This window comes from Odontesthes bonariensis, chromosome 22, assembly GCF_027942865.1.
Source record: "Odontesthes bonariensis isolate fOdoBon6 chromosome 22, fOdoBon6.hap1, whole genome shotgun sequence".
In the NCBI taxonomy this organism is placed as follows: Eukaryota; Metazoa; Chordata; class Actinopteri; order Atheriniformes; family Atherinopsidae; genus Odontesthes; species Odontesthes bonariensis.
The window spans coordinates 29,115,915-29,135,097 of record NC_134527.1 but is presented as its reverse complement, the minus strand read 5'-3'; the positions used below and the strand labels follow the sequence as shown (position 1 = coordinate 29,135,097).

The window sequence follows — 19,183 nt, the reverse complement described above, 5'->3', positions numbered from 1 at the left end:
GCAGACGCCGCACCAATCCGTCTGTCAATCTCCTGCTCCATTCGTCCCTCACTCGTGAACAAGACCCCGAGATACTTGAACTCCTCCACTTGGGGAAGGATCTCATTCCCGACCCGAAGAGAGCATTCCATCCTTTTCCGGCCGAAGACCATGGTCTCAGATTTGGAGGTGCTGATGGTCATCCCAGCCGCTTCACACTCGGCTGCGAACCGCTCCAGTGAGAGCTGAAGGTCACGGCCTGACGACGCCAACAAAACCAAATCGTCTGCAAAAAGTAGAGACCCGATTCTGAGGTCGCCAAACCGGACCCCCTCAACGCCCTGGCTGCGCCTAGAAATTCTGTCCATAAAAATTATGAACAGAATCGGTGACAAAGGGCAGCCCTGACGGAGTCCAACCCTCACAGGAAACATGTCCGACTTACTGCCGGCAATGCGGACCAAACTCTGACACCGGTCATACAGGGACCGAACAGCCCATATCAAGGAGTCCGGCACTCCATACTCCCGGAGCACCCCCCACAAGAGTCCCCGAGGGACACGGTCGAACGCCTTCTCCAAGTCCACAAAACACATGTAGACCGGTTGGGCGAACTCCCATGCTCCCTCCAGGATCCTGCCGAGGGTATAGAGCTGGTCCACTGTTCCACGGCCAGGACGAAAACCACACTGCACCTCCTGAATCCGAGATTCGACTATCCGGCGGATCCTCCTCTCCAGTACCCCCGAAAAGACCTTACCAGGGAGGCTGAGGAGTGTGATCCCCCTATAGTTGGAACACACCCTCCGGTCCCCCTTTTTAAAGAGGGGGACCACCACCCCGATCTGCCAGTCCAGAGGCACTGCCCCCGATGTCCACGCGATGCTGCAGAGGCGTGTCAACCAAGACAGCCCCACAACATCCAGAGCCTTGAGGAACTCAGGACGGACCTCATCCACCCCCGGGGCCTTGCCACCGAGGAGTTTTTTGACCACCTCGGCAACCTCAGCCCCAGAAATGGGAGGTCCCACGTCCGAGCTCCCCAACTCTGCTTCCTCATCGGAAGGCGTGTCGGTAGGATTGAGGAGGCCCTCGAAGTATTCCCCCCACCGACTCACGACGTCCCTAGTTGAAGTCAGCAGAGCCCCGCCCTCACCATACACGGTGTTGACGGTGCACCGCTTCCCCCCCCTGAGCCGCCGGATGGTGGACCAGAATCTCCTCGAGGCCGTCCGGAAATCGTTCTCCATGGCCTCCCCGAACTCCTCCCAAGCCCGAGTTTTTGCCTCAGCAACCGCCGAGGCTGCGTTCCGCTTGGCCTGTCGGTACCCATCAGCTGCTTCCAGAGTCCCACTGGCCAAAAAGGCCCGATAGGACTCCTTCTTCAGCTTGACGGCTTCCCTCACCACTGGGGTCCACCAGCGGGTTCGGGGATTGCCGCCACGACAGGCACCGACCACCTTGCGGCCACAGCTCCAGTCGGCCGCCTCAACAATGGAGGCACGGAACATGGCCCATTCGGGCTCAATGTCCCCCACCTCCCCCGGGACATGGTTGAAGCTCTGCCGGAGGTGGGAGTTGAAACTCCTCCTTACAGGGGATTCCGCCAGCCGTTCCCAGCAGACCCTCACAATACGTTTGGGCCTGCCAGGTCTGACCGGCTTCCTCCCCCACCAGCGGAGCCAACTCACCACCAGGTGGTGATCAGTTGACAGCTCCGCCCCTCTCTTCACCCGAGTGTCAAGGACATACGGCCGCAAGTCCGACGATACGACTACAAAGTCGATCATCGAGCTGCGGCCTAGGGTGTCCTGGTGCCAAGTGCACATATGGACACCCTTATGCCTGAACATGGTGTTCGTTATGGACAATCCGTGACGAGCACAGAAGTCCAACAACAAAACACCACTCTGATTCAGATCGGGGGGGCCGTTCCTCCTAATCACGCCCCTCCAGGTCTCACTGTCATTGCCCACGTGAGCATTGAAGTCCCCCAGCAGGACGAGGGAGTCTCCCGGAGGAGCACTCTCTAGTGCCTCCTCCAGGGACTCCAAAAAGGGTGGGTACTCTGAACTGCCGTTCGGTGCATAAGCACAAACAACAGTCAGGACCCGTCCCCCCACCCTAAGGCGGAGGGAGGCTACCCTCTCGTCTACCGGGGTGAACCCCAATGTACAGGCGCACAGCCGGGGGGCGATAAGTATGCCCACACCTGCTCTACGCCTCTCACCGCGGGCAACTCCAGAGTGGAAGAGAGTCCAACCCCTCTCGAGGAGGCTGGTTCCGGAGCCCAAGCCATGCGTCGAGGTGAGTCCGACTATATCTAGCCGGAACCGCTCAGCCTCGCGCACCAGCTCAGGCTCCTTCCCCAGCAGAGAGGTGACGTTCCACGTCCCAAGAGCCAGCTTCAGTAGCCGAGGATCAGACCGCCAAGGTCCCCGCCTTCGGCTGCCGCCCAGCTCACATTGCACCCGACCCCCATGGCCCCTCCCACGGGTGGTGAGCCCGTAGGAAACTGTGTCACTGCTTTTTTTTTTAGAACTGGGTTATACCTGGGTATGGTTAGGAATCAAAAATACTCTATTAGATTCAAGAAAAGATTGTAGACAGGCTTAAAACGCACTGCATCATATTATTCTGGAGTCAGAAACATGAAATACTGATGTGGAATTTAAGTATTACTCAACTTGTCAAAAATAAAGCAGCTTAAGGCTTCTCCAAGCAACGATAAAAGACATATCAGGAAACAGGCTGTTTGCGAGCAGGTTTCAGTTGGTTACAGTCTGTGACTTCACCACTAGATGTCACTACAACATATATACTACTCATCTGAACAGTCTTGCAGATTAAATGATAAATCTGGTTTATTCAGTTTGTTATATTCAATATGAAGGAGTCTAATGTGATTTTTTGAAGCCCTGACCATTTTCACTTTAAAGCTCTGTCGTACAAACTCGAGGAGCTGCATCAAACACTAAGCGTTCAAATCAATCTGATTATTTTTTTTAGTTTTATTAAAATGAGGTGCAGAAATTAGCCACCTTGAGCAGACATTTTACTAACTGCTTTATGGAACTCAGCTAATCACCTTGTAATGAAAGCAAACTCAACTGTATATGCTGGTTTGTTTATTTCTGTGAGGCTGTGGGTGGCTTGCAGGTAAAGTGCGTACATGTTGCAGAGGACATAGCTTTGTCTGACAAAGGGAACAAACTTTGTATGACAAAAAAAACTACAAGAGACATATCAATGGGAAATATGCAGCATAAAGCTTATTTGACCTTTAATTAGTGCTGTAATCCATGGTTGAAGCAGTGAGGTTTGGATCCAAAAAGAGAATTTGAGTTCACCAAAAGCTCTTTTTATTTAACTCTGCTTGGCAGGAAACTCCAGTAAACTCCAAAGAAACAAAATCCAAAATCAGAATCAGAATCAGGCTCAAAGACAGAAACAGACTGAAAACCAAGAATGAAATCAACAACCAACTGATAAGGAAAACACAGGAGACAATCAGCTAATTGGAAACACATGTTCAACGAGGAAGAACTAAAGGAGGAGTAACCGGAAATGGGAAACACACTAAAAACTAAACAGATACAAACCCCAATAACAAAAATCAGACTAAAACCAGACTGGGGACAAATACTGGTTAGACTGGGAAACTAAGACAGAATAAACCAGAAAGTAAACTGAGATCCGGACTGAGACTATGTCTGATAAATATAAAACCAAAGAAAGAATGCCAACGAAGACAAATCATAACAGAGACAACAAAAAGGCACATGAAGAATAAATTTAAAAAAAATCAAACCCTGACAATTAGGACTCAAAGACTCTTCTTTTGTGTAAGAATTAAACATCAAACCCTTGTTTTGTTCAACAGTTCCTGTATTGTTTTAATTTTTTTGTATTTTTAAAAAAAACCTTCTCATCTTTTTTTATGTCACAATGATTAAAGTAAATGTGAAGGCTCTGGTTCTCACACAGGTGCACACACACTCCCACACACACACAAACACACACACAAAGAACAGTTCCTCCAGCACAATTACAACATGTGCCGTCATTCGGCCTCCTTGATGGTTGTCATGGAGATGTCATTGATAAGGTGGATGAAATTATTTTCCTTTCTGCGTTTAACTAAAGAAAGTCCTGCATGGATAGTTGTACGATCAATAAGCGTTTGCTGAATCAGACCACCTTTAATGAAAATACAAATCAGACGTGCTGCAGCGCTGGGTTGCTATAGAGCTTCACCTTGTGCGTTCATTTCTGTGAACCTTCCCCGTTCTGCCTCTGTAATTCCTCTGAGCTGCTGCTGCTGCTGCTGCGGTAATGGATTAACCATCTCTTAGACCTGCCTGACGACAAGCCTGTATCACTCCCTTTCATCACTTTTTCTTTGTCCAAGGAGCAAACACAATCTGAAAAACCTTGACTGCTGTTGCTACTGTCTCCTCTCACTCACTGTGACACACACATACATCATCGCCTCAGTCGCTGCTCTGCAACAGGAGAGTAAATGTCTGCAGGAGAGGACTAATCCTGTCTGACTGAAAGCTGGTGAGTGGGACAGACACACAGCTGCAAATATTCACAAAGTTTGCTACTTAATTTTGTTTTATTATAATGTCTTGTGAGAGTATTTCTACTCAGTTTGGAGGTGGTGAAAATATGACATATAACCATGTTGCGTAATGCATTTAATCATTTCTGACTAAAACATATGCATTAAGAGTGGCTCTAACATGTGCCCGTGGACACACAAAAGCACCCAGTGGTGTCAGTGGGCTCTTATGCAGGATGAGTGTTGATGTAATCATGTTCAGGTGAAGAGGAGTTTTCTATTCTTGATCCGTACAACTGAAAACGAAAAGCTGCAATACAATAGCATGTAAAGTGTACTGAGATTTGAAGGGAAACCAGAGAGAATATGAGGATTAAAACACAAATTTCAGCTTTAACGTGTATTTGTAGTGCGTTTTAAACAGTAAAAGATTATGTACCCAAGAAAAACGGCTCTTTTCTTGTAATTGAAAGATTTAGAGCTGATTCAAGGTGTGGCGTTTGAATTCACATCTGTACTTGTGTCTTCTTGATGAGCCAAGACACTGAAAAGATGAGTTGAAATATCCAGAATTTATCAGTGGAGAAAGGTAACCAAGTAAATCTACTTGTAACTAAATTTATACATTTACTATGTTTTGCTGATGTGCTTTTAAAATGATTAAAACTAAACCTTCATCGTAGATCTGAACGCATTCCATTTCATTTTAATTTATGGATAAAAGATAAGTAACAATTAACCTTTGCCAAACTAACTAAACTATATCTGGTCCATTATTTCTGCAGGGAATGTAGATTTTTATGTAATTAAAGTCAGTATAAATGTGTTTCGATTTTATAACCACACAGCCAAAGTATTTGCAAATGACATGAAATTAGATTTCAAAATCTATAGAAAATATCTTACATAAAGTCTGTTACAAAATGCCAACAATGAGGACAAAGGAAAGATAAGGTTGTCTCTGAAAAACAGACGTGAGCGCTTCTGACGATTTTAGCTATTAATTTGGCTTTGTAGTTAAGGACAATTTCCTCACAGGGACACAAACAACAGCATGGCCGCATGCTGCTGCTTGGAACTGGTTTGGTTTCCCAGAGTCACACCTGGAACAAACCAGTGCCCATGGAAGAGTTTGTTCAGAGCTGGTTTTTGATTAGATTACAGATGCAGTCTCCATGCATGTTGCTAAAGAAAAGTTGGACATTTAAACCGTGGAAAAGCCACATGCTAAAAGCTTTGGAACCCTGGTATGTGCTACCAAGTTGGAAGAATTTAATTGAAGTCTCTTTGCCTCATTTCCACATCGTGAAATGATCGCTATAGAGCTGGAGGGGGGGGGGGTCATTTTACTCCACTATAACGGACCTCTGGTTCAGCAGAACCATGCGGCCGAACATTCTGGTTCTGAGAAGCGTCTACAACACCAACGAAGAATCTATCAAAATTCTAATCAAAAATCAAGGTTTAGGCCACATCGGCCAGCCCAAGCAGGTAACTATTAAAAACAAAAACTCCTCCATCTTCCAACAGTATGCAGCTGAATCTGATGCTTCTCAGCTAAAGAACTTTATATACAATGTTTAACATATCTGACGTTCATATTTTTAACTCCACATTCTCCTATGTTGAATAGAGGTTGGATTTTTTTTTTTTTATACCTTCCACTTTTTTTATACCTTCAACTTTTGATGTCGGTCAGGTCCTCACGAAGCAACACATTTTAAGATGTTTGCACATTTTCTGTCTTTTATTGTTCTGTGATTTTTTTTGTAGAATTGGTTTCTTTGTCCCTGATGGGACCGCATGTGCGTTAAGGCCGGCGCACACCTTTACGATGTCATCGTTGCATCGTTTGTCGGGTGATCGGCATAACAATTCGGACCGTTTTTGACATGCTCGCACGTCCACCGCACACACTTGCGAACCTACGATGTTTTTGACCGAATGTTATCACATGACCGAAATAGGAAGCCACAAATCACGTGACTTTCAAACTGAAAATGGGGACCAATGTCCAACGTGACTAAGTGCGCTATTCCCATTGGTTGTTTAAATAATCCTGCGCGATGACATCGGAACAGAGACCGCACACACATACGATTATATTCGGCACAAGGAAAATCCGTACGGAAATATCAAACATGTTTGATTTGATCCTATGAAACGACAAACGACAAAATCGTTTGTCGGCTGCTACCGCACACCTTTACGATTCCCATGCGAAGTCATCGGGCCGACAAAATCGTACACGAATTGTAAAGGTGTGCGCCGGCCTTTATGGAGTGTTTTCAGCCTTGTTTTGGCTGTCCAATCAGCTTGTAATGAGATCAAGCTGTTCAACCAGTAGCTAATGCACACCTGTGTGAGACCGACGATAATTTCCTGCCTTCATTCTGTGTCCACTTTGACGCACAACATTTGACCGTTCGCATCATTAAAACTGCATTAGAATCAGTGAGCTCCAGCCGTCTTTCATCCATTGAAACAAAGGAAGTAGAAACTTTCAAATCAACAGACGGACGCTACGAGACACGTAGTTTACTTTCACTAAAGCCTACCATAACTAGCTTCAAAATGTCAAATCTTTCACCTGAATGCATCGAATTCAAAATGTCAGCTTCAGCTTCTGTATGTGTGCAATTTAATGTTGAACTAAACTATCTTTATTTCTACATCAACAGACAAAACTTTGCTCACCTCTTGGTCTGTCAAAATGTTGAACTGATGAATATATCCAAAATGAATGGATTTAAATGTGAGCCATTACATTTTGTAGTCCCAAAATATAAATTAATCTTTTTACACTGACAAACACGGCATATTGACAGATGCATTTATGTCATGTTCAAAGAAGTTCAGAGCTACAATAATTACAAATCTTCCCAGTTATGTTCCTTCACACTCTGACAGTTATCGAAGAGATTTTCTGACATGGATGTCTTTTGTCTTCATTCTCTCGTCTATGAAGAGATAAAGAGGAGATGTAAAAAACCCTCAGGCGAATGTGTCAACAAGAAATGCCACTGCGTCCACGATACAAAGCCTCTTCTTCTTCACAATAAACTTTTCCGTAAGAACAAATTCCCCCATAATGAGGTTTTTCACATGAAAAGTGACCATAGACTTTCTTTCCATCTATCCATACATTTTCTATCGCTTCAACGGATGGAAAATATAAAACTATATATATATACATCTTGTAATTGTAGAACATCCACTGATTGAAAAATGCCCATTTCTGTTCTGCAGAGACTCCTAATGATCACCCGTGACAGCATCAGAGAGTTTCTTCCTGCTTCTGTGGGGCACCACAACTTGTTGGTCAGGATGATCTGAAATTCAGGGTTTCCCATTAACGTATAACGGCCTAAGACACACATATATGCATCACCTGCTCTGCAACATTTTTGTTTTAAAAAAACGAGGAGCAACTAAGCTCGAGGTTAAAAAAAATGTGATGTTAAGAAACCTGCATGTAACACAATTATGACACAAAAAGCAACAACTTAGCTTCCACTTCTGTCAGAGCCTATGATTTTTTGTGTTTTGGTTTGTTAGTTTTCCTTTTTGGTATGTGGTGTATGAGGGATGGTCGCCTTCAAACGGCTTATGTGTAGATGGTAAAGGAAGAACTTTGCTGACACAGACATGGTCGAACACAGAGGTATTTTATTGCCAACTTAGTCCATGTCAGAATTACAGAATGATGCATCAAATCTGGAGACATCCTCGAAGCCTGAAAGTCTGTCATCTCTCCCCACTGAGGGTGCTTCTCTCCTTATGTAGGGTAAACCTTCCCCTATTTGGTGACCCTGGGTGGGCTCGCTAGTCCGGCTAAAAGATATATGTGTATGTATATATGGTGGCCCTGGTGTGGCTGTCCTGGACATTCTTAACTGAGGGAGTTACGCCTGTTAAGGGGTGTTTCTCCAGATGTTTATGTTTACCATTATTATTCTCCTGTCTGGACACACTGAACTTGATGCCCTTCTGAACCTCTGCTAAGTGTCAGACTCTACATATATCTGTTTACTTCTCAGTCCTTGGTTATCTTGCTTGCTATTTAATTTTAAAGAGTTCCCTCCTGTGTGTATTCTGGTGTGTTTACTTCCTGTATCACACCTGTTTTTTTAGTTACTGACTGCTTCACCTGCTCCTCGTTTGTAATTAATTCCCTTCTGTCAATGAACAAAGGTTTTCCTTTTGTTTAGAGTGATGTTTTCTTGTTAATCGTTACTTAATTCTTTCCCTTTCCTACCTTGGTACCATCTTTAGTTAATAATATCAATAAAATCACTCTTTCTTCTGCCTGCAAGTCCTGGATTTGGGTCCATCTTCAGCTCCACCCATTGATTGTCCCAATTTCAGCCTCCCATTCGAAGATCATAAACTCATGATGTTGCCATGTTTTTATGCCTAAAGCACTAAATACAATACTTTTTCCAAACAGGAAAGATTAGTAATCATACACTTACCAATAAACAGCTTCATAAAAAAACAACAGGTATGTTGGTGAGTTAGAGTGTGAAGTCGGCCAGGATTTTGTCAATGTCCTGCCTCACAGCATATCATAATTAGCAACAACTAGTGTTGTATTTACACGTTTTTGTGGAGGCAATTAAGAATAGTTTGGGAGAAACAGGTTATTCCTAGAGTATGGCGTAGGGCAGGAGGCGTTCTTATTCCAAAATAGAAAGAGTCCTCGGACCTGAGTCAGTTCCGGATGATCTCTCTCCTAAATGTAGAGGGGAAGATTTTCTTTAGTTTAGTTGCACAGAGATTAGCTAGTTATTTAGAAAATAATAGCATCTATACTACTGTGCAGAAGGCAGGAATACCAGGTTTCACAGGGTGTTTAGAGCACACTAGCATGATTTGGCATCAGATTCAGACAGCCAAGATTGAGAAAAAAGACTTGCATGTTATATTTCTGGATCTAGCACATGCATTTGGTTCAGTGCCACATAGCCTTATTTGGAAAGCATTTGAGTATTTTAGAGTGCCTGTAATAGTTGTTAACTTAGTAAGAGCATATTTTCAAGATATTAGACTGTGTTTAAGTACAGCAGGTTTCACAACAGGTTGGCAGAGGCTAGAAATAGGCATTATGGCAGGGTGTACGATTTCTCCATTAGCATTTACAATGGAGATTATTATTAGAGCTTCCAAGTGGGTTGTAGGAGGAGAGAGACGTCAGGATGGCATGCGCCTTACGCCAATTAGGGCATACATGGATGATATGAAGTTAGTGACTACAACAGTGCCATGTATGAAGAGAATACTTGAGAGACTTAATAAAAATCTAAAGTGGGCTGGTTTGAAAATCAAACCAACTAAGTCTAGAAGTATCTCAATAAGTAGAGGGAAATTAAGTGATAGAAAGTTTGTAATGGATGAAGAAAGCATTCCAATAATAAGGGAAAAAGCAGTAAAGAGTTTAGGCAGGTGGTACCAGGCAGACATGAATGATGGAGAGCAGGCAGTGCAGTTTCGGAAAGATGTTGCTGAGGGACTGGATAGAATAGATAAATCAGAGCTTCCAGGAAAGTTGAAGCTGTGGTGTCTGCAGTTTGGATTGTTTCCTAGGTTGATGTGGCCACTGTCTGTGTATGAGATTCCATTATCTGTTGTAGAAAAAATGGAAAGATTAGTTAGCTTTTATATTAGGAAGTGGCTAGGTGTTCCTAGATGCTTAAGTACTGTGGCACTGTATGGGAAAGGCATACTCCAGCTCCCAGTATCTATTCTAGTAGAGGAGTTTAAATGTTCTAAAGTTAGGACAGAGCTCCTGTTAGCTGGGAGTAAAGATGTGGTAGTTAGTAAGGTGGTTCCAAACCCAACCAAGGGGAGGAAGTGGAAACCAAGAATGGCAGCTCAGGAGGCAGAAGTAACTCTTAGACATGCAGAGATTGTGGGTAATGTGCAAATAGGCTGGGGAGGCTTGGGGCTTGGCCCAGGCAAACCGGTGTGGAGTAGAGCAGGTCCAAAGGAGAAGAGAAAGCTGGTTGTTGAGCAGGTTCGTAGACAGGAGGAAATGTTAAGGGGTGCAAAGGCAGTGGCTCAGGCTAAGCAGGGACGGTGGTTGAATTGGGAAGGTGTAGAGAAGAAAAACCTTAGTTGGAAAGAGCTGTGGAGTATGGACAAAAGGAGTGTTAGATTTTTTTTTTTTTGTAAAATATTTTTATTTACATTTTCACATAATGCAGAACATACAGAACTGCTCAGACATGACAAAAATATACAGCAGAATATGGGCATGTTGGTATATTGAATTTACAATAAAAATAAACTAGCAGTGGGCAAATTCACCACCTCGCCCTCTCCCTTTAAATCCTCTACAACAGAACAAAACAATATCCAGATGATCACCAATACAGAGCATAAAGACAACAAGGCTTCAAGGTGCTTGTAATATAGTGAACACAAAGTCACAAAAACAGGCTAAGCTGACCTGGGGAATCCATGTAACAAAGAGGATGACAGCGTGGGCCCAATATGCTGCAAGTAGAGGTCCCATACTTTGTGGAAAACGTCTATTCTGGAGTGAAGCATGCATGTGATGTATTCACTGGGAATACAGTCCATAATAATGTTGTGCCATGATTTTTTTGTTGGGGCATCATTCTTGATCCAGAAGAGCAGGATGTTCTTTCTAGCAGCAAAAGTCAGTATACTGAAAAGTCTCCTATGATTACTGTCAGTGATCCGACCATCCGGGAGGCCGAGTACAAGGCACATAGGGTCCATGCATACTGAGACATCAAAGATAGCAGACAGTTCATTCACAATATTACCCCAACATTTCTGTAGCTTCACACATGACCAAAGGCAGTGAATGTAGTTACCAGTCTCAGAATTACACTTCCAGCAAAGCGGGGAGATGTTAGCATCCATTTTGTTCTTGACAACAGGTGTTATATGCGTGCGATGTACAATTCTAAACTGTGTGGATTTAGTTCGATTACACACAGAAATTTTCATAGCCTGAGACCAGACCTCCCGCCAGTCATCGTCATCTATAGCAAAGCCTAAATCTTTCTCCCAAGCTTGCTTGGTGGTTTGAGAGGTAAGTGGAAAGTTTGAGTTCAGGGCTCTATAAAAAACAGTAATGCATTTCCTACCTATCCGTAGAGACAGGGCCCTTTCCACACATGAAGAGGTGTTATTAATCATTAAGGTGGTGTCTTTGATTATGAAATTTCTAATTTGTAAATATCTGTAGAAGTCACCTGGCTTGGATAAGCCAAATTGTTGTTGCAGCTGCTGAAAGGATAGCAGAATCTGGCCCTTAAATAAATCACCGAGTTTCTTTAACCCTTGGTTGCCCCACACTCGAAAGCCCCGGTCCTCACAGCCCGGCAGGAAGTCCATGTTATCAAGAATGGGAGTGAGAGGAGATGATAACTGGGCCCTGCCTTCTATAGAGCGAATGGATCTCCAGGCTCTGATGGTACTGAGAGTAATAGGGTTAGTGCAGAGGCTTGCTTTAACAAATTCTGGATTATTTATAAACAACAGATTCAGCAAGGGACACTTCGACTGGGAGGATTCAATATCGTGCCAAATTGAGGCTGGATCACACTTGTGCCAGCTTGCAATCACCCGCAGGTGTGATGCCAGTTGGTAAAATCTAAGATTGGGAACATCTAAACCTACATCAGAGCTTGCCATTTGAAGTTTCGTCATCTTCAGACGGGGCTTCCTTTTGCTCCAAATGAAGGAGCTCAGCCAGCCTTCAAGCACCTTAATAACCTTGTTGGATAACAAAATGGGGATCATTTGCAGTGGGTATAGCAGTCTGGGCAGGACGTTCATTTTTATAAGAGCAACCCTGCCTAACCAGGATAGAGGGAGAGGGGCCCAGCGGTCTAAATCCGCCCTTATCGCATCCAAGAGGGGGGGGGGAATTGGACTTGAACATCTGGTCAAAACTGGGTGTTATATGCACTCCTAAGTAGATGAAACCGGCAGGGGACCAGCGGAACGGGAAGGGCTCAGCCATGCTGGGAACACATGTTAACGACCCCAGAGGCATAGCCTCAGATTTTGCAAAGTTAATTTTGTATCCTGAAAAGACACTGAATGACGAAATGACCTTAATCAGGCAAGGAACAGAAGTTTGGGGGTGCAATAAATGTATCAAAATGTCATCTGCGTACAAGGTAATTTTGTATTCCCTCTCACCAATTAAAATACCAGAAATTGAAGTGTCCTGCCTTATTGCCTCTATAGCAATATCAAAGAGCAGGGGGCTGAGGGGGTCACCCTGCCTATTCCCTCGATGAAGAGGGAAGTTATCAGATCTCAGCCCGTTAGTTAACACCGCTGCCGTCGGAGTGTTATACAGAACCTTAATCCAGTTCAAAAAGTTATCACCTAGGCCAAATTCTTCCAGAGGGTAAAACAAATACGACCACTCGACCCGGTCGAATGCTTTCTCAGCATCGAGAGACAGCACGATGGCCGGGTCTTCACAGCTTTGAGTTATTTGTATGATGTTAAGGAGCCTCCGTACATTATCACAGGAGTTCCGGCCCTTAACAAAACCGGTTTGGTCCTCCTTGACAATATGAGGCAGCACCTTCTCTAAGCGTAAGGCCAAGATTTTGGAGAGCAGTTTCTGGTCGGAGTTAAGTAGAGCTATCGGCCTGTAAGAAGCGCAGCTATCTGGGGATTTTCCTTTTTTAAGGATAAGAGAAATGTTGGCCTCCCTGAGGGATTGAGGTAGGATCCCATTTTCAAACGAATGATTAAGCATAGACAGCAGAGGGTCTAAAAGAATACCACCAAACTCCTTATAAAATTCACATCCGAATCCATCTGGTCCTGGGGCCTTACCGGATGGCATAGATTTCAAAGCAAGTAGCGCTTCTTCTCTAGTAATCGGGGCGTTCAGTTGTAATTTTTGATCCTCCGTAGCTTTGGGGAGCCTCAAATCTGCAAAAAACTGATGCATAAGGGTCAGGGCATTGTCAGGCTGTTCAGAACTATATAGATTGGAATAAAATGATGCAAAGTGTTTATTTATGGTTCTGGTATTAAAAGTTCTAACCCCATTAGAGTCAGTAATAGAGACTATATTTTGAGAGTCTGCTCTCTTCTTGGCAAGATTAGCAAGATATCTTCCAGGTTTGTCCCCAAACTCATATAGTTTCTGTCTGGCAAATTTTAAGGACTGTTCAGAGTCCAGAATCAGAAAGGTATTCAATGCGGCGCGTGCAGATAATAGTTCCTTAAGCAAATCCGGACTTTTTTTTTCGGACTTCATTTTTCCCACGTCTCTTGGATGCAGCATAAGACACAATCAAACCACGGGAGTATATTTTACATGTCTCCCAGAGGTGAGCTGATAGAATAAAAAATCTTAAATTCTGCAGTAAAATAGGAAATAAACTTGTTATCTTTGAGAAGATACGGTTGAAATCTCCAGCGCCGTGACACTGCCCTGTCCTCAGTGAGAGAGTATACCAAATAAAGGGGGGCGTGATCTGATAACACAATGTTGCCTATAGAACATGATAAAGCAAGAGACATTTTTGAGGAAGGGATGAACATGTAATCAATTCTAGTATAACTTTTATGTGGGGCCGAGAAAAAAGTGAACTCTGAATCAGTAGTGTGAAGCTGTCTCCATACATCAGAATATACGATGTCACTACATATATTAGTGAGCACCCTTGCTTGCTTAGATGGGGCTGAGTGTTAGATGGAAGTTTGTCAAGAGAGGGGTTAAGGTGACAATTGAAATCTCCTCCTACAAAAGAGTCCTCAGAAGCCCGCTCCATAAAAGCTGCAAAAGCCTTAGAGAGAAAAGGGAATAGCCTGGGGGGCAATATAGATTCATAAATGTTACTTCCTTTCCTTCTAGTACAACTTTAACAATTACGTATCTGCCCTGGCTGTCTATAACACAATCAACAGATCTAAATGCCAGTTTTTTGCTTATCAAAATGGCGACCCCCCTACTGAAAGAAGAATATGATGTGGCAAAAACCTGTCCTACCCAGCTCCTTTGTAATTTAACATTAATCTTGTCCTCCAGGTGAGTCTCTTGGAGGAACGCAATAGAAACGTCTTCCTTTCTCAAAAATGATAAAACTGCCGTCCTCTTGGCAGGTTTTTGGAGACCACGGATGTTCCAAGAGCAGAGCTTAATATTATTTATATCAGACATGGCCAAAAGATACTATTCGCCATGAGGGCAGGATAAAAGGTCGATTACACGAGCATGCATCCCCAGACCCACCTCATAAGATACATAATGTTACATTTAGTAGGGGCGGAAAATGCCACACTGATACCAAAGTTAAATCTTATACACATGTCATGTCTTGAGCTAAAAACATAAACTACACTGAACAAGCATAACAAATATACAACAAAGAAAAATAAATTGAGGGTCTTTCCCCAAATAGACAGGGACTGTCCACCATACCTTTCAAACTCACCAAGAGCGAACTGACGGCTTATAATAAAGAGCGCGCCAACAAAACTGAAAAAGTCCTCCCTGAGGGAGTGATCAAAAGAAGGTAAAAACTTAATATTCACCTTACGAGCAGCCGGGCAACTCGGTTAGGAAATGTTCAACATGTTCAAAATATCCATAGCGATCATGAGTAGACTACGGTGTCCGAAAAACGGAGCCCGACCTACCAGCATGAGTGGGAAAGCAGCTGCAGCTGTTGCAGAGAAAGTGTCCCAAACCAGACATACAGAGCTCTGTACTCCGAAAATTATATTCCAGGCAGAGTGTCCATGAAAGCGCGCACCTCCTCCAGCGTGGAAAACCTCTTTTTGGAGCCTCCGTGTGTGACCTGCAGGGTAGCCGGGAACAGTATGGCATACGGCAAACCTCGCTCCCGCAGCTGCTGTTTCACCGCGTCGTATGCCTTACGTTTCTTCATCACGGCCGAGGAGAAGTCGCTGTAGAGAGAGATCCTGGATCCGTTGTAGACTAAACCACCGTCCTGGCCAGCCCGGCGCACCGCCTCCATAACCCTCTGTTTGTCTCTGAACGCGTGGAACCACAGCAGCAGCGACCTGGGGCTCCTGTTCAGGTCCGGCTTAGGTGGGCCAGTGCGATGGGCTCTCTCCAGCTTTATGCGGCCGGCCTTTGTGGTCATTTTTAGGACGCGGGGTAGCCATGACTCGAAAAACTCCACTGGCCGCTCAGTTTCCGTGTTTTCTGCCAAGTCCACGACCCGAATGTTTAGGCGCCTGCTATAGTTCTCGGCCATGTCCAAACTCTCTGTCAGGGTGCTGACCTGTTTCTCCAGCTCCACAATCCTCGGCTCCTGAGCTTCAGCGGAGCTTTCAACAGCCAGCAGCCTAGCTTCAGCTTCGTCTAGCCGCTTGCCAGCAGCATGGAGCTCTATAGCAAGCCCTTGGACAGTCTCGGCCAAAGGGCTGAGTTTTCCATCGATAACTTTAATAATGTTGGAAGTCATGATGATCAGAGCCTTAGCAAGGGCTGGGTCAAGTCCATCTGCGATTACAGACTCTGCCTGGTCGCCATGTAGGGTGACCACCTGCTCATAAGCCAAAGGGGGGACAAGGGGTATGTTTATGGGGGACAAGGGGGGACACCGCCCCACCGCCAGACTCTTAGTGGTTTACCCATTTCTAGCACATACTACCTTACATGGTATATCAATTTATATATATATATATTGATTCCTCTGTTATTGGTGATGTAATATATAAAAATAATAATGATAACAATAATATTTTGAATATTCAATGACACACACTACCATCTACACTGCCATTTTCCCCTGTGTTTTTTTTATCCACAAACCACAATCCACAACTAGTTCTAGCCAAGTATGCCGCGCCAACTGACTGACTGAAGTGCCTAGTGATGAGGCGCGTGAATTGACGTTCATCATCACTGCGAACGTTGAGTCAATTGTCATGGCAACAACAAATATTTGATAACAGCCAGCCTGTCAGATGCGACTGCAAGGGGTGTGTGTGTGTGCGCGCGTGTGTGGATCTGTTGTAGCTCTACAGTCTGCGGCGACTGTGCTGTTCTGAAATGTCAATGTCATGTAACGCTCGTTTGGCTATCTGGGTGGCGCGGGGAAAGTGACAACCCCAGCAAGAATCAATTATGCGGGACAAGCTCTGAATTTGCGGGACGGACTATTTTGGCCTCGAACGCTGTACGCGCACGCGCTACGCGGGACGGTTGGTCACCCTATCGCCATCTTGAGTATCACCGGCGGGCTCGGACGGGACGTCCTTTTTGTCTATATTGCTTCTGGTTTTCCCCATCTCGTCGAAAGACTGTCGCCAAAAGTTTTCCAAGGACATAGCCCGTGTTGTTCATAAGAAACATGGCATGAAACGCCTGGTTATTGTCAGGATATTAACAAAATCAGCACCGAGAGGCCGGAGTTCTTGCAAAAGCATCTGCTCAGCTCCCCGCCATCACGTGACCCCGGAGTATTAGATTTTTGATAGGGGCAACATATGATGTATTGCCAACTCCCCAGAACCTAAAACTCTGGGTAAATGGAGACCCGTTATGTTCGTTATGTTCAGGTACTGCAACTCTAAGGCATATTTTGTCAGGTTGTAAGGTTAGTCTGTCACAAGGCCGGTATACATGGCGACATGACCAAGTATTCAGAAGCTTTGCTGCAGGTATTGAAGATAAACGAAGGCAGGTAAACTTAGGAGGGTCCATGGTGAAGAGAGTGGCAATTCAGTTTGTTCAAGAGGGGGAGAAAGTTAAAAAGACTATAAGGAGGCACGGCAGCTTGGAGGATGCTTGTGATTGGGAGATGCAGGTAGATTTAGGAAATAAGCTTGTTGTTCCCCAGGAAATAGCCTCTACAAACCTAAGGCCTGATATAGTCTTATGGTCTAGGAGTAGAATGAGAGTCTATTTCATAGAGCTGACTGTTCCTTGGGAGGAATTAGTAGCAGAAGCATATGAAAGGAAAAAGCTTAGATATGTGGAGTTGGGGGCAGAAGCAGAGCAGCGAGGATGGAAGGTTAGAATTTGTCCAGTGGAAGTAGGATGTAGAGGATTTGTTGCAAAGTCTGTTGTCTCATTGTTGAGGGAGCTGGGTGTAAGTGGACAGTGTGAGGAAAATAGTGCAGGAAATGTCAGATAAAGCAGTAAAATCCAGCCAGTGGATTTGGATTAGAAGATGCAATAGCAGCTGGGGGCCCAGCAGGGGCAGCACTTAAGGCTGATTTATGGTCGGAAACCAGGTCGTCTGCATGTGTGTCGCAGTTAACGCAGACATGCCCCCGCCCCTTACGCAGACACTCTGGTGCACCTCCCCAAAATTGTAACTCACCGCAGACAGTGCCGCAGATATCGCTGCAGGGAGGAGAGAAAGGAGTTCTCTGATTGGTCAACTCTACATCCGCTCTACACTATGCGTATTTCCGGTTTGCTAACCGGCTAATGGTGACGCTAACCGTGCTAACCGTGACGCTTCTTTCGCCTCTCTGCCAGCTCCAGTAGTAGCAATATTTCTTCTATTTCTAGATCGATCAGCTGCATCTCAATCAAAGTGCGTATTCGTCCAGTCGCCATTGTTGTTGAATGACCTCCGTAACCGGCAGAGAAACACGCCACCAACCACACCCACAATCCTAACTTGTTCGTGATTGTCCCGCGTTGTGGCGTGGGATTAACATAGCGCAGACCGTGCTTCAAAAGTGGGCATAAATCAAAAATAACTGCGTCATGTCTGCGACTAGCTCACTGCGAAACACTGCTGCGAGAGTATACACGGCCCTTTAGGGTAAACAGACTTTTGAAAAAGCAAAGAAGAAGTTCAAGCTATTTAAGTGGAGGGTTTGGCACATGTGACCCTTTTGAAACCAGGCGGCCATTTTGGGTGAGTTGGCTTGGAGTGAGTTGCATGGCTTTGTTTTTGCTGGCATTTTTAGTGATTGTAGGACTGTTCAGGTGAGTTTGTCTGCTGAATCTGCTAGTGTGTCTTGTTCTGCCTCCACCTCTGGCACCCTCTATATTTTCATTATCCCCTACCCGAACCAGGGTTTGAATCCCATTCCTGCTTTTCTTCTTTTATTTCTCCCCCTACCCCGAACCAGGGTTTGCATCCCCACCCCGCTGTGACTGGTGTGCAGTTGGTGAGAGTGAGTTGTATGGCTTTGTTTTTGCTGGTATTTTAGTGATTATAGGACTGTTTAGGTGAGTTTGTCGGCTGAATCTGCTAGTGTGTCTTGTCCTGCCTCCACCACTGGCACCCTCTATATTTTCATTACACCCTACCCGAACCAGGGTTTGAATCCCATTCCTGCTTATCTTACCTCTTTTATTTCTTCCCCTACCCGAACCAGGGTTTGCATCCCCACCCCGCTGTGACTGGTGTGCAGTTGGTGAGAGGCTGAAGTAGATTATGGTGGTTGTGGTGTGAGGGGCAGTGTTGGCTGGCATTAGGGGGGTGACTCTGGGACGCCAGTGGTCATTGGCTGTGTTCGAAACCGCCTACTTTTCCTACTATTCCTACTAGTCATACTTTTTTAAGTTCCCGGATGTACACTAGATGCATACTAGATTCGCCGAAATGTTGAGTATTCATCATGAGGTTACTTGTCACACTCAAACTACCCAAGATGCAACGTAACGTGACGTCGTCCATCGCCATT

General features: G+C 44.8%; 1 protein-coding gene across 1 annotated transcript in view; it reads left to right on the top strand.

The window, feature by feature from the left end:
• The first annotated feature begins 4,299 nt into the window (after positions 1 to 4,299).
• ankrd34ba (ankyrin repeat domain 34Ba) overlaps positions 4,300 to 19,183 on the top strand; it is a 25,184-nt gene continuing 10,300 nt past the window's right edge. The window contains exon 1 of the mRNA XM_075456236.1: positions 4,300 to 4,542. The gene's annotated coding sequence lies outside the window, so the exon portion shown is untranslated. The remainder of the gene's footprint in view (positions 4,543 to 19,183) is intronic.